The following is a 14,276-nucleotide window of genomic DNA, read 5'->3' as shown; positions in this document are numbered from 1 at the left end:
GTTTTTAAAAATTACTGAAACGGTTAGGAAAGTAAATATTGCATAGAAGTGGAAGAAGATCATATACTGAATCTAAAAATGTAAGAATTATAAAATTCTGTGGACTAGAAGTTTTTTTTATATGCATTTAAACAACCCCATCTGATTCACTTTTAGCGCAGGAGAAACACGGGAATGCTAAGCCTAACGGATTCGAAACTTGCCGTCTTGCGAAAGGTAGGGTCATTGAAATGGGCTAAATCACCTCACTTTAGTGAGGTTGGGTTAAGTTAGGTTCTACAGATTGGGGGGGGGTGCCGCCCCCCCCAGGCACGCACTAGGCGGTGCGGGCGTCGAGACTGTGCCTCGGGTTAGGTCAGTAAGGTCCTCAGCTAAGATGGCGGATCGCCATCAAGAAACCGGCGATAAAATTTAATTTTTATACATTTTACGCAATATACGAGGGACATTCCTGTTGAATTTCGTTACTAATTACTTCCTCTTTCACGTAAAAGCGTTAGATTTTTGTTTTTATTCGTTTTTCTTTAAAAAAAGCCAGTGGTCCCGATACGGAACTACAGAACTGGGCTTGCTATGCAATCGGATAAAGTAACTGCGGTTTAGCAAATGTTTAAAATGCCTAACAGTAAAATGCGTACAAGTAACAGCGACAAAGGTCTCTCGAAAGGTCTTCTTCTCGATTACTCACCCTGCATACCCACAGTGTACTCGTTTACTCTTCGCTCAAATGCCGATTTCATATGCGCTCTCATCTCGTGTCCTTTCGTTGTTTTCGTTCGTAAACCAACCGAAAACATGAAACTTAAAGGTCAGCTACGCCGGTGCTCTACACCATTGAAAATGTTAGGATATTCCGAAGGCCCACCTCGAGCTATTTGCAAAATATAGCCGTGTTCTCCCATTTCGGTACAATATCGTGATAAAAAAATAAAAAAATCCGAAACACGCAATAGCGCAGCGATGACGTACAGGGAGGGTGCAGTTCCCTGCATGCTCTAGAACTTTCGGCGGCGCAGGACGGTGCATTTATGCGGTGCAAATCGAGAACAAAATCGTGGTAACCAAACTCTGCGCAATAAAATCGTTAGCAACGTGAACTTCGCTTCGTGTATTTAAAATGGGAGTTTTGCACTGTAGCACAGTTCCATCACCCTAGCGCTGGGGATGCCACATACACAGAAACAAAACAAGATCTCGTACGCCTAGCGGTGGGTAGACGCAACTGTGCCGTGACCGCCATATTGACTTCTGCATATGAAAATCGGAATGCACGGAGAGCAACGATTGCGTGGATAACTTTTTTCTTACGGGGAGTTGGGTTACTACGATTTTTTTGTGCGTTTGTACCGGATAAATGCGTCATCCCGCGCCACCGGAAGTTCATGCGGTAAGCAGGGAACGCCATATCTGCAAAAATGTGGGGCTACTTTATCTGCACCCACCCTGTAGATGATGCAGATGTAGATTACGGTGTGCAGGGATGCATTTCGGGTTTTGTAACCGAGATAAAACAATGTTGTAAGTAAAACAGTGTCGGGAAGCTGAAGTAGACGTTAGAGGACGAAGTATGCCAAGAATTTTATATGAATACTTCCCCTTGGCGTGTTTCTCAACGGATAAATCGTCACAGTTTTTAAAAAATCGGCCGCTGCCTAATCGGCTATACCTGTGTTTCAGCTTCTTTCCTTCAGATAGCGACACGGTCGAACGTGGCGCAGAGCGGTATATTAAAGGGTCTCTGACCAGAAACTGGAGAGACTTTTCCGCAGTGGCTACCGATTGAATACACAAAAGCAACTTCACATACGAAAATGCATGTTTCAACACCTCGTAGTGTTCGTAAACTCAAATTTTGAACATCGCGGTTCACGCCGACGCTGGCACACCTAGCGTCAAACCAAGAAAATGTACGCATATATAGAAAACTCATCTGGTCATCCCACTGGGATGACTTCAATCGCCCATGCAATCAGCGCGCAGAATGCCGTCACGTGATCGAGCACTACAACAGCAACTTTCAGCAAGAACCAACATTATTACGCCGATATACTGTTGTCACAATGTCTGGAAATAAAAAGTGTGTATATACTTCGAAATCTGCGACCTGTTTTATAACTGCGATAATCCAATTAGCGACTTCCGTGGAAGGAAGAACTAGCTACGAGGCTATGAGTTACGACGACTTTCGGGATCCAGCGCGCTGTTTCACAGCGTTAGTGTAGTGTGTGTATTTCCAAGTTCTCTTTACATATATCTTTTAGAACAACGACCAATATATCGAGGTTGACATGCCTCGGTTGGTGTCGTCAAAGCGAGATTTCTCGGCGGGCATTCAGTTTCGTACGATACTGCGCGTTCAACCGCAGCGACAGGTATGGTTAGCAGCTGATTTTGCCAATCGTATTTGAAGAATGCAGACTATGAGACGGACCCCTCAGTTTGAGTACAAAGAACCTCCTCCTACAGCAGTCCGCAGTGCTTCCCTTGAATCTATCTTCCAAGATTGTTGCATCTGGACAGGTTAGTGTCTTCTGTATAATTTATACAGATTAGTGATTAGATAGTGATTGCTCTCCTTGTGAGAATTACGTTGTGGCATGCAGATGTTAGACCATTTACGCAACAAAGAAAAATAAGGATGAAAGAAAACTGAGGTTTACGCACTAAATAAAAAGATTCCGAGTGTTGTTCAGAATGCAGCCGTGCCATTGCAGTAAGCAACATCTACAGTACGTAAAATGAAGATGTGTATTCCGCATCTAGGTGTAACATTTTAATTGTCACAGCAGTGTGCACCAATGTAGTTCATGACTTCCTTGGACAAGATGTGGAACCAAATGTTGGAAACACAAGGCAGGGATCAGGTACAAGTTTTCTCCTATTTGTTTTCCCTATAATATGCAGCATACTGCACATAGTAAAGAAGGGCTCTGGATTCTAAACAAACGCAGTTGAAATCCTCAGTTTACCCCAGGCTGTACTATTGTTGTCTAATCTGGGGAAACACCACAGAGGGCAGCTACGATAAGATTGCAGTACACGCACAAAAAACAACAAAGTAAGCCTGGTGTACAACAACCATGTCTACAGGTGCAATGTGCTGGACCCTCGTTGCAAAGAGGCCCACCATGCAGGGGTGCCACTACAATCCATCCATCCAGCCCCTCAGCTCCTTCAAGACATGCAAAATACAGTATATGAAGTGTTCACTTGCAAATCAGACATTTCTACAAAATTGCCTTGCAAATTCAGGATCTTTTAGCTCCATCTCAAACACTTGCCATTACGGTACGAAATCCATCACTGTAGTACCACCTTACAAGGTTCCACTGCTACGGACTAACTATAGAAATCAGCAGAAACCGTTCCTTTTCCGAACAATTTTTTTCAGCTGATTGGAAATGCCCTTCCTGTGTCCAGTTTCAAAACAGAGCTACACAAACTTGTTTGTCTTATTAGGGACAGGACACTCTGTTATGTATTTTTTTGTGTGTATGTGTGTGCGTGTGTGTGAAAATGTGCACAGCTAGGTGCAATTGTGTATTTTATTTATGTGGTTGTGATCTCCTGTATGCTCGTAGTGGTAATATCTCAGTTATCGCACACTGTATTGGTGCTAGGCACCTCATCAGGCTGATGCCTTTCGTGCCTGGTAGCCTCATTTCATTATATATTTTTTTATGAAATGAGATCCTCATAAATTTATATGGCTTTTTTAACAACGTTAGGGTGATGACTTCATGGAAGTGGAAGGAAGAGGAGAGGAAAACATCTGCAATGGTCATGACAGTTGTCCGTCAGGTACGGGACCAATTTCTTTTATAAATGTAGTATATAGCGTGAAGTTGTTACTAACAAAAAGTTTTTTGTTCTCTTTAAAGGAACCTACAGGTGGCGAGCATGCGTAAGGACTTGACATATCTCAATACAACTTAGACCTGCCTGTTGCACATGAGATGTGTGACTCTACTCACACACACAAGCTTCTGCAAGTTCGATGCATGTATATCTTGAAACATGAAAGACAGAGTGATAAAAATGTATCTGAGATGAAAAATTGAGCAGTTCATTGCAGTAATTCTAGCGATTTATTTTCAGAATTTTGGAAAATATATAGTGATGGCAAGATTACCTGTGTTGTACTGCCAGACCATCTGCTATTGGAGTTCCATGTCCTAGTTATTATATATAATAGCTGTTTGAGGCTATTACTTATTTATTATGAAAGTTTTGTGCCTGTGAGTTCCTGCAAATGTGCTCTGCGGTGATCATACTGGACAGAGAGCTATGCCTGTATAATAACAGTGACTAATGTTCTTCTGCCCATAAACCGATTCCCAGGGTACATCCGCACCCTTGGAAGTCACTGGAGAGTTAGCTGGAAGTGTCTTGCGTGTTCGCTTAGCTCAGTTGGTAAGAGCCCTGGATCAGTAATACAGAAGATGTGGGTTCAAGTCCTGCTACTGGCTAACCTTTCCAGTGACTGCCTTCTTTCATCCTTCATTTCTTACGCACTTGATGCTTTGTATGTATTTGTCCTTTCTATGTGCTCCAGTCTCAGAACGTCAACTGCCATGTTCAAAAGAACTGGGATATGCCTCTGCAATCTGGAACCCATCCCAACATCTCTTAATCGACAAAGTAGAATTTGTAGAGAACCGCACGGTTTGTTGCTTGTGATAATCATCCTTTTTCGAGCGTCTTAGCCATTAAAGCCCAACCCTTTCTTACTCCTTTGATTACCAGATCAGGTATCAGGCCTGGCATTCTTTCGTAAGTTATATTACGGTCACCCTCCTCCCCACCCCACTTACTGTCAATCCCCTCACAAGTTACTTCCAAGACTTGATGACCCGCACAAAGTACTTGCTCCACCTACACAAACCAAAAAATTCCTCTACTCTCCGCACCAGCTGATGGTGTCAAACTGGAATGACCTTCCTGTCCACATAGCATCAGAAAAAAAAAATATTGTCATTTATTTCCAAGTGCTATGATCATTTTCAGATCGAATGAATTTCTTTGTGGTGAGTGAACGAATTTTGTGTATTTTTGTGTCCATCATTTTGGTATTTGTCTTTTTTGGATACAAACCTTCCTCCCCCTTTATTTAAATTCCTTCACAAGGGTCTTTAAAGTAAACAAATGAAATGAAGGACTTCGTGATACTTTCATAGTTGGAGCATATTTAATGCATATTTTAAAACAGTGGCTGCAAAAAATGTGTCAGACACCGTTACAAAGGCTGCCGTCTCTATCAGGTGAATCATGATTTTTCCCAGAAGCCTAATAATGTATGACGCTGCATCACATATGCTATTTTGGAACAATCTCTGCAGACGTATTATGAAGATATTATCTGAGTGCCACAATAAACTATATGAACCACATTTCATGTTACGTCATCTTTGACTGCAACATGCCTATTTGAGCAGCCCAAGATACAACGCTTGGTTCCTCAAGGTCTACATCCTACTCTAACTGGGTGCGCACTTTGAACACAAAAGGAAGATTCGGGTTTTCGATAGCCAACTTGTGTATTGAGCACTTCTGGAGGACTGAGAGGAGGAACCGGATGTCACACGCAGGGTAACCTGCATAACAGTCTGATTTACTTCCACCATAACGATCATTAAGATACCTGAGGTGCTTAAACAATACTATCCGGGTGCTATCAGACAGTAAGAGTTCGAACAACACTTACGACATACTGACTGAATGGGCGGACAAAAGGGTGCGTCAGAACAGGATTGGATTTGTGTCTGGTGGAATTGAGAGCCCAATGTAATTCTTACCAAGCGGAGCAGGCTGATGAGATGGTGCTTTGTGCCAGGGATAGGCACAATGGTTTATCCAGAATCCCAAGCATGGAGGGGTGTTGAAAAAAGTTGGGGGAGGGGGGTCATTATTATAGTTACATCATTACCGACATGTGTCTACAGCTGAAATTGCAAGGGCACCCCCGTAGGGGGAACTTCCAAATAGTATCTTTGGTGTTTAAAGCATGTAGTAGTTACTACGGGAAAAGCTTTGCGTATCCTGTTCACCGTGCAGACTGGTATAACGATTCTCTTGTTTTTTTTTTTCAAGTTTGTGCAACACCCATCTCACGAACTGTTGGTACGTAGTGTATCTATTTCCTCTATGAGACACGCAAGCTTTGAACAAAGCTAAAGCTAGTAGGACGCCGACTATTAATTCAGCTTCTTAATAATTGACGAACAATGACGAAAAGTTCAGAATAACTATTTTGTATTGAAACCAACCAGTACGATTGTGCATGAGACACGCTTCTTACTTGTGAGTATGAGCGCTAGGTTCGTGCTGCCCTCGAAGTTCTAAATATGCTACTCTAAGAGCAGCTCCTTGCAACATAAGCACTCGACTTCTTTCGGCATTATTATGCATGAACCACTCCGGCCCCTTTACACGGCGCCGTCAAACACGAAATTTACAAAAAAACTGTTCATGGGCTTCATCATGATGGATGCTGAAAGCCCATCTAACAGTCTGTCGTTGGAACTTCCTCTTCATGGTGAAGTCAATTCGCGGCTCAACATTTCAAAAGCAAGGCCTCCAAACTCTGCTGCACGTAGCAGGTCCCTCTCAGCTGCTAAAAGGCAGCTGAAAAGCTAACTTGTCGACTCCGTTGTGCTTCCACGTCCATATTGAAAAAGCGCCGAGCAATACGGAAGTAGCGGAAACCACCCGAACTTTTGGTGTGGACTATCCGCCAATAAACGTCGCCTGCGTTTGACGTCATACACATGGGAAAACCACTGCATAATAGCTAGAGTTTTGCGCTGATCGCACGAGTTGAGGGCAGAAATCGAAACCGCTTTTCGGTTCCTTGTTTGGAATAGTTCGCGGCTTCGCAGAGAGGAAACGTGTCAGTTGTAACTTGGAGGCACCATGTAGATTGGTTATCCATACAAACAAAAACATTGACCAGGTTCTGGTCAGAGACCATTTAAAAGGGGAGTCTGGCCATTGGGAGGAGTCACAAAAAGAGGCTCGACCTGTCAATCAAAGTGTTGCACCTCTGATTCGTTTGCTTTTCAGTTTCAACTTACGCTCATCCATCGATATCTAACCGAAAATAATACATTTTTTCGCCGTAAGTAGGCCGAATGAACACAGCGATCACAACGAAATCATGGCAAAAACGGCACCCTGCTTCTTGCCTTTTATATTCAAGCTATTCATGTAGAGTTGCTTAAAAACTTACCGACGACAGAATGTATCCCGGCATGTTGTTTTACCGGCAGCTGTACAACGACGGAAGCAGACGACAATTCCCGACGTGCTTTACGGTCTCTAGGGTGGCGTTCACCAAATTTACACCAAAGATCCACTAGCTTTGCAGATTGCGGGATCCAATAGTTTTGCAAAGTGGCACTGCTGATGTTGGATACGGGGGCAAATAGTGGGGATAGGTTCATTGATAGCGCCTCATATTTCAGGACTCTATTGGTCGGAAAGCTGAAAAGGTGGGTGGAGCTCCAGGTACAGCCATGACCCATTAATGGCTAGACTCCCTTTTAGTAAACGGCTCTGACGCGGCGTTGTAGAGAACGGGTCTGCATTCAGTTGCATTTGTTCACTTGGTTTCGATGTCGGCTGCAACGCCGCGCTCGACGGTTTTGCAATCTGACGGGAGGAGCTGAAACACAGGTATAGCCGTTCAGGCATCGGGGTTTTTCTAATTTTCACGATTTATCCGCAGAGAAGAACACCTAGCTGCATTATGGACATAAACTTTTGGAGCATATTACGTCCTCTAACATCTACTTTAGCTTTCCGACACTGTTTTTATTTGCGTTGTCTTCATTACAAACCCTTAAGTTTATCTTCGCAAACCCTGTAGATGTGCTCGGCCGAGTACTGTGAAGTAATACTCATCTTCGTACTTGTCAGTGGCTCTGGCTTTTTGTGGCTTAACATCTCTCTGCTTGAAAATGACGGACAGCGGCGTTTCGCGATGGGTACAGATACACTGCAAAAAAATACTTCGTGAAAATAACGTGAAAATTCATGGCAGCTGTATTAATTGTGAGCACCGTGAAAAGCACCGGAGAGTGTTTTCCAGATATACGACACAAACTCGTGAAATTCACATGTCGCTGTATTCCTACATTACGTGTTCACCCCATCTAAAAGATGAGACCATGTTCTTGCGGTCTGGGGTACAGCCCTGCGCGGATGAGATTTTTGGCATCCGCATCCGACCCGCATCCGCGCAACAGTTATCCGCATCCGATCCGCGTCCGCAGTACACACAACAGTTTACATCCGCATCTGAACCGCTGACCAAAATGCACCATCCGCATCCGATCCGCAAAATCCGCACGTTTCGAAGGACGCGTAAAGTCCGCCGGAAGCATATGTTGGTATAATTTCCGATGCCTCCATGCTGTCACGGAACGACTCACGACGACAAGCAAAGGGAAACATTTCAACAAACGCGTTATGGAGAGACTTCTGGAACGCGTGGAAAGCTACCTCGTCGGTGCTCGCGCGGTTCGAGACGCCAGAATGCCTTCTCTCCCGTCTTGGCCGTGCATGGTCAAAGGTGAACCCGAGCATGCGCTCGCTGTCGCAGCGCAATACAAATAAATTGCTGGTGGAAAAATTACAGCACGCGGTATATCCGCATCCGATCCGCTACCGATCCGCTGCCTTCGTATCCGCATCCGGTCCGCATCCGACCTCGCGCCATCCACATCCGATCCGCACACCGCAGAAAGTTCTGAATTTTCACCCGAATCCGCAAGTAGCTTTCTACAGAACGGCAGCTTGCAACGGCTCCTGAAATTGGAACAAAACATGAAATTATGAACATTGAGTGTAAGGCATAAGAAGAGACAAGACATATTTATGTATAAACTGAAGTACTAAACAAAACAGTTTGAATCTGTGCACTTGTAAAAGCACAATGCACGTACGTAGACAAAGTACGTGAAAGCACAGAAGTACGTATGTTGTGCATACCCTGTAGCATTCAGCTCATCCTATCGAACACACGTGGAAGAAGATGCAAGGATCAATATCAAGACTCACAAACAGGGACTCAAAAGCACAATGGTAAATGGTTAAAGTAGCACAGAAGTCATTTTTAACACCCTGTTTTCTTCCTATAACACTACTAAGTAGGACAGTGAGATGTACCATGTGAAGTATAATTCGAACCACAAGTCATAATTATCGCACAAATTTAATGTAGAGTACGCCGCAAAAAGCGAGCCTGCGCAGTGGTGGTGGAGAGCAGTACCAGCTTGTGATCTGCCTGCGATCGCGATGACCCTGCTGGGTCCACGTTCGCTGATTGGTTCACAGAAATGTCTGTTACTTAGCTGTCGTCTGCTACTCGGCTATTCGGGGTTCTGAAAAAGCCTTTCTCCTGGATCGGTAACCATGCGGCCGCTCCTTCTATCCCCAATTCTCCAGGAGAACTTGCAAAACTGGTTTACGGCGGCAAAGGAACACGGCGCTGGCCCCCACTGACCAGCGAACCAGAACGAGTTCTCCTTAGGCCGGAGTCACACTGGTGATACGTAATATATTATACACGAACATCCCGTCATACATGTATGACGAACGTGCATAACAAACAGAACAAGGCCGGGGTCACACTGGTTATACACGTGCTCGCAAACATGTATGACAATATGTCTTCAAACATGTACGGCGCATGTATAATGTTCGGTCACACTGGTTATACAATTCTTGTTTCACGACATCGTTTGGTCCAAACGTTTGTATGATTATACATAGTCTCGAACATACGTTGTTCAAACATCGGTCACACTGGTTATACAACTTAACTGGAGGAACAGTGGGAGTGGCTTAAACCGTGATGTATAGCACACGTCAGTGTCACAGTAACCAACCGAGGAGTTTATATAGCTTCTTTTCGCGGACGTCGCAATTCAAAAACGTACGAAGGCAACGTAGACGGGGCTGCACTTGCTGATTTTCGATTGTTTCATGCTCCGTGTGCGCAGGCAAAGAGCTCGCCATTTTGAACGTACGTGCAACACGATGTCGCGAACACTGACTTACAACTTAACTTACTCGTGCGAAATAACTCACGCGCATCAAGATATCTTTGACACTGACTCGTGCGAACGAAAACTGCCGTGGCGAATAAGCCCGTTTATACAATTTGTCCATCACCCTTTTTCTGCAGCGCCCAAATACATCGTCGTGTGTTTGATAACATGTTGTCAAACATAGTCAGAGCGCTTGCTTGTATGATGGCACAGTCACACTGGTTATACACACGTGTTTTAAAAAATGTTTTGCCGGTGTATAAGCAGTGTGACCAGCAGTGTATGATCATACATGTTTAAGGGATGTTTGTTATACATGTTCGTCATACATGTATGACGAGATGTTTGTGTATAATGTATAACCAGTGTGACTCCGGCCTTAAACATGGCTCACAACATGTTGTCAAACACACGACGATGTATTTGGGCACTGCCGAAAAACGGTGATGGACAAGTTGGATAAACGGGCTTATTCGCCACGACAGTTTTCGTTCGGTTTCGTTTCGGTGTCAACAACATCGTGATGCGCGTGAGTTATTTTACACGAGTAAGTTGTAAGTCAGTGTTCGCGACATTGTGTTGCACGTACGTTCAAAATGGCCACCTCTTTGCCTACGCACAGGGAGCATGAAACAATCGAAAATCAGCAGGTGCAGCCCCGTCTTCGTCGTTTTCGCACATTTTGAATAGCAATGTCCGCGAATGGAAGCTATATAAACTCCTCGGTTGGTTACTGTGACACTGACGTGTGCCATACATCACGGTTTAAGCCACGCCCACTGTTCCTCCAGTCAAGTTGTATAACCAGTGTGACCGATGTTTGAACAACATATGTTCGAGACTACGTATAATCATACACGCGCTTGGACCAAACGATGCTGTCAAACAAGAATTGTATAACCAGTGTGACCGAGCATTTTACATGCTCCATACATGTTTGAAGACTTGTTGTCATACATGTTTGGAACACGTGTATAACCAGTGTGACTCCTTCCTACGTCATCGGTGAGGTGGCATCATCCCAAGCAGCACAATGTACTGAAAGTCGAGTGCAATAGGGGTGGACGGTATGTGTCTTATCAATGTTCTTTAGTTTCTCGAGTCTGTTCAAGGCCTTCCACCTACACGTCCACCCCTATTGCACTCGACTTTCGGTACATTTTGCTGCTTGGGATACCTCCTCATCCTCGTTATACCTGGAGCGGCGAGTTAAGGGTGAACGCTCGGAGCCATGTTTATGAGAGTTTTTTTTCTCGGAAACAAATTGCACACATCAAAACCTTTCGCGCTATTCGGTAAAATCAGACACACACTTTCACCAGACGTCTTAATCTCAAAATCTTTTGGATGGCTCTCTGCACTCCTTTAAGAGTATGACATTTTGGGAAATGTGGACCAAGTAGAAATAATCAGAACCGAATTGCACACTAAGAAAGGGCTAAAGGGATACCTACCTTTCAACTTTACCCCAGTTTGCAGAGGAGTGATAGAACGCGAAAAGGCATGCCACTTAATCTTGTTCACCGTTGGGGGTACTTCGTTCCTCTGTCAGGGCTGATGTGTCTAAAATAGCTGTGAAATAAAAAGGATGGCAGTTTTCAACAATCGTAGTTTTTCATGCTGTGCCATGTCATGTACTCGAATGCCTTCCCAGCTTCATGGGCAGTTCGGCCATTGCTCATGAATTAGATAAGGCTGCTAATTTTCTTCTGCCACCGGAACTGGCACAATAAAATTGGCAAAACTACTAGCTGTCCCCAAGTGAATGTATGATAACCCAGTTGGCCAATAACACCACGTTGCCTAGAGTAGCAACAGGCTTTTCAACATTTGTGAAACCAAGGAATAGAAAGACAGAAACAAGAATCATTTGAAACACATGGCCGTGAAACTTATTGTCACCCCAGCGTAACTATGAACAATACAAGCATGAATACAGCGGGGTAGTTGTCGACTATGTGAGAACGATTTATGATACGATGAGTGTAATACATGAGAATGCATACCATTGCATGAACTCTAACATAAGAAACGTTGGTGGCAGGTGCTGCACAACGTAGTTGAAATACACTCCGAGCTGAAGCGCCAATGCTTTCTCCACGCTCCTTGCAGTTAGCATTCTGACGTTGTCCAAGGGAATAACAATGCCTGAGATGTGTAGCAGTGATGACCCTCTGAGAGAGGGATGTACTATAAATCTATTGCAGTGGCTGCAAATGCTTTGAGAGCCCATGTTGCAGCTGCAGCACAGAATTTTCGTGACAGCATGCTTTCTTTCAGTTTCATTGCACAAAACAGAAATATGTTTTACATAAATAAGAAGAAATGACCACTGCAAGGGGCAAAGAAGACTTCCAGGAAATGGAAGCACTCATACCAATAGCAGAGGTGTGGTGTTGAGGTACACACTCCACGGCTGTTGGCTCAGCTCTGTGCTAAAGAGAGACTGTATACCTCACTCAGTCATGCAGACAATTGAACAGTCATACAATAGTCATCACGCACCAGAAAATATGCAACATTAAACAGAAACTAAACATAGCATAAATAGCATAAACATGAAAGAGCGCTGTGCACTCGTTACTTCTTACAAAATTTTTGTCTGCACTGTACTATATCACTGACACATAAACAGAGACAATGGCGAAAATCGCCTGTGATAGCCTAGTTGCTGCCTTTAAAACTACATGTCGCAACTGAAGTTTATACACCCTGCACTAACACAACTTTCAGATGTCAATCATACAACACTGATCTTTGATATTTTCATGTGTGTCACCAAGAAATGTGTCAATAATCATATTATCACAGAACTCTCAGAATCATGACGGTGCATGAGAACTTACAATGTGGAACGAGGTGCAAACCCTCATAGTCTTCATTAGCATATGTGCAGATCGGCTTCAACACAAGATATGTTGTCCTGGGCAGCCATTTTCATCACGGGGGCTGCAGCAACTTTCTTTTTTGCGGCTTCCACTCCAGTTTCCTTGGGTACATGACATAGATATAGATGAATGTATTTGGAAGTGCCTTTGATAGTCATAAAGAACTTGAGGTAGTTTGCATTCACCCAGAGTACATACTCGTTTACTACTTGCTTCTTGTCTGTATATGCCCGGAGCCTGTTTGGTAATAAAATAAAGAAAGAGATAAGTTCACAAAAGTATTAAAAACGAGCGTATACAATGAGATGCCTGAAAAGGAACAGGTGTTGTCTGCGTTAAAGTAAACGCTGTGTAGCAGAAAAAGTATTGTGTTCCTACACTATCACTTCATCATGGAAACACCGCTCAGCTCACGAAACTTGTCACAACATTAGAGAGTTTTAGCAGACCGTTGATAACGTGGCTACCGTCGAACTGTATCAACCGGAACCAATCACTGGACAAGATTCTGAGTCACGCACCACTGCGATTGGTTTCGATAGGCACGATAACTTTATCAACGGTATACTAAAACTCACTATTATCGCGTACCCTTCGCCAGAGTTTCCTTAAGCTCAGTGACGCGGAGCGCTTTTATCAACATTTCTGGTACTTTCTGGTACTGTTTTATCCACATGTTTGTTTCATGTATTCTGTATAGAGCATTGATATTTGCCTCATAAATAGTGCGAACACTTATTGTATAAACACAAAATTATATAACGACGGGCGTACACAATGGCCTCATTCGATCAACGTCGGTTAAACGAGATCAAGGGTCCCTCGACTTGGAATTGCGACTCAACTCTCTTTCGACAGCGCTGTCAAGCATTTCTAAAATAAATCTGGCGTCCCGAATTAACCTTATTAATAAAAAGGTGTGAAGAATCCTCAATCTCGGTTGAGCGTTCAATCTCGTTAACCGGCATTGGTGAACCCTGGCTCATTTCATATGTCCACACGTGTGAACGCACATCCATCCACTAGTTCCAGAAAGTTTCCAGTGACTTTCCCCGGATTTTCTTCTAGGGGGAGGGGGTGGAAATCAGTGGTGGGTGTGACGTAATATGTGAGGGTCTCGCATGACGTCACAACCACGTGACCATATCCACTGAGGAGTGGAATGGGGAGGGGTACAAATGCGCTTTAGAAGACTTGCCCATTAAGAACTGTGACATTTAATTTGCAAACAGTAACGTTTTATTACGCTGAACATTGTTTTGCTGCTCTCAAAATACCACCTAGGTAGTTCAGGGTTGTGAGCGTCTTGAATTCTGGTAACAATGTTGTGTGACAT

At 43.8% G+C, this 14,276-nt stretch overlaps 1 protein-coding gene across 3 annotated transcripts in view; it reads left to right on the top strand.

Annotated features, from left to right (window-relative positions):
* LOC135369259 (phospholipid scramblase 3-like) overlaps positions 1 to 14,276 on the top strand; it is a 138,194-nt gene that overhangs the window by 200 nt on the left and 123,718 nt on the right. The gene's annotated exons all lie outside the window — the stretch shown is intronic.

Source organism: Ornithodoros turicata, chromosome 9 (assembly GCF_037126465.1).
Source record: "Ornithodoros turicata isolate Travis chromosome 9, ASM3712646v1, whole genome shotgun sequence".
In the NCBI taxonomy this organism is placed as follows: domain Eukaryota; kingdom Metazoa; phylum Arthropoda; class Arachnida; order Ixodida; family Argasidae; genus Ornithodoros; species Ornithodoros turicata.
The sequence above is the reverse complement of the archived record's forward strand: the minus strand, read 5'-3'. Positions and strand labels throughout refer to the sequence as shown.